The 2,351-nt window shown below is 52.4% G+C and overlaps 1 pseudogene; it reads left to right on the top strand.

Annotated features, from left to right (window-relative positions):
- Positions 1-384: 384 nt before the first annotated feature.
- On the top strand, positions 385-1,306 carry LOC133233354 (alpha/beta hydrolase domain-containing protein 17C-like; annotated as a pseudogene).
- The last annotated feature ends 1,045 nt before the right edge of the window (positions 1,307-2,351 follow it).

The raw sequence follows: 2,351 nt of genomic DNA, 5'->3' as shown, positions 1-2,351 counted from the left end.
TGAGAGACAGCCGGCTCAGCTCCGAAGAAAAAGGACCCTTGTTCCTCCCAGCTATAAGGCGTTCTCCAGCGACTGAGAACCCAGCAGAAGTGTCTGAGGGTTAGTCCTCATGAAGGGAGGCAGGGATCCCGCGATCGAGCCGGCTGGGCTGCCGCGGGCTATGTCCGCGGCTCAGGGACCCCGGCTGTCCGCGCCTTGCCCGCCCCCAGGACGACCGCTGACCCGCCGGGCTGGAAGCGCCAAGCCGGCTCAGGCCAGCCGCGCCTCCCAGCTCCTCCATGTCCAGCCGCCAGGCGAGCTGGCCGCAGCCGCCCTGCTCGCCCTCGCTGCGGACCCAGTCTGCCTGCCTGCCGTGCTGGCGGCCGCGGGTTCGAGGCCGCCTGGATGCCCGAACCAGACTCCAGGATGCAGGGCTTCTTGCTGCAAAGCGGAGCTGGCTCTTCTGCTGCTGGGCCTGCTGGAGCCACATAGCCGTCAAACTGGCCTTGCCGCCTCCTGAGCCCATCTACCACGATGCTGGCAACCTTCCCTGGCCTCGGTCGCCGCCACCGCCCTGGCCCAGCCGCACAGCAGCCGCCAGAGGAGGGCGCGGGGCCTGGAGCGTGCAACCTGCGCCAGAGCGAGAGCGCACACTTGGAGGTGCTCCCGGTGCGAGCTGAATGCCGTTCAGGTTTTCTAGCGCACCCCTAGGGACAAGCGGCTAGGCTGCATGTTCCTGTGCTGGGCGCCTTCAGCCGCTGCACGCTGTTCTCTCCCACCGCAATGCCGCGGGCCTGGGCCAGATGCGTAGCTTCTATTGATACATCGGCCTCCGCTCGCGTATCAACTGCAACATTTCCTTACCACGACTAGGGCTACGGCATCAGCCTGGGCAAGCCCTCTACACTGATACCGACGCCACCTGGCGGGCGCTGCACCCAATATGGCGTTAAGTCCTGAGAACATCATCTCGTATGGTCATAGCTTTTGGAAGTTCCTACCCAGTGGTAGAACTGACCTCCAGGTATGAGTGTGCAGTTGTAATTCTCCATTCGCCGCTGATGTGTGGATTGCGTGTGGCTTTTCCCGATACCAGTAAAACACACTGCGTTGATGCTTTCCCTAACATTGACAAGTATTTAAAGTCACCTCTCCCATACTTGCGCTGTACACAGGACGAAGTCATGGCTATGTACCTACGAGTGCTTTCCCGGGGCCGTGGAGCCCCTCTGGGTCAAAGGGACCGGGATAATGACATACAGTTTTATATATACAATACCTAGAAAGACTACGACAGTTCATATCTCACGAACTTCCTAATTCCTGAATATGACTTGATTTTACTTCATCAACTGTGAACATGCTTCAACTGGATGGCTGTCATGGGCCTGATAACCACGAGGAAATGCCCAGCGTTTGGGGGCGTCCTAATCAAAGAGCTGAGGACATCTTGGTCTTTGGTATATAGAGGTTCTTCTAACCCACACATCATGTTAAACCGAACAGTTGTGATTTCCAGCTTTGTTGCCTTGTGGAATGGAAAGGAGAGCTGAGTGGGGGGATGGTTTTCTTGTGCTTTAAGAAGGATGCTCACACCCCTTTCTCCACCTTGCCCGTGAGGTGGGAATCATTTATGTAGGACTTAACCTCTCTCCAAATAGGTTTTGGGGTCTCATTTCCCTGGTGGCTCAGAGGTTAAAGCGTCTTCTTGCAATGCGAGAGACCTAGGTTCTATCCCTGGGTCGAGAAGATCCCCTGGAGAAGGAAATAGCAACCCACTCCAGTACTCTTGCCTGGAGAATCCCATGGACGGAGGAGCCTGGTGGGCTACAGTCCATGGGGTCCCAAAGAGTTGGACACGACTGAGCAAATCCTTAGTTTAGTAGTAGTAACCTCTCTCCACCAGTGTTCTCAGTATTTGACCCTTTCAGCCACCTGATTCATGGCTCTAATCCATTGTGAAGCTGTGGTAGTGTAACTGGAAACCACTGTGATGAAAATTCCTTTGTTAATTTTTGTTAACATGCTGATCTTTACCCCACACAAATCAAATTAAAGGATGATTTATTGGAACAATTGTGAACAGCTTCATCAAGTAGAACAATATAACTGGAGTCTTCTTATATAAAAGTAAACAGGATTTTTAAAGCATGAATTTATTACTAGTCCACAGAGTTTTAATATTTTGATCACCTGATTAGTCTAACAAAGAATCTAGCCCACTGTCCTTCGGTAAAGTCCTCCTTGTAGGTTTCTTTAAAGTGCTGTACATATTTGCAATTGCATTGTGCACAGATTGTTAATGGGTAATTTTCTTTTGTCAGGCGTCAACAACAAAACTGCAAATTTATTTGTAATGTAAATGACTGAAT

This window comes from Bos javanicus, chromosome 20, assembly GCF_032452875.1.
Source record: "Bos javanicus breed banteng chromosome 20, ARS-OSU_banteng_1.0, whole genome shotgun sequence".
NCBI lineage: Eukaryota > Metazoa > Chordata > Mammalia > Artiodactyla > Bovidae > Bos > Bos javanicus.
The sequence above is the reverse complement of the archived record's forward strand: the minus strand, read 5'-3'. Positions and strand labels throughout refer to the sequence as shown.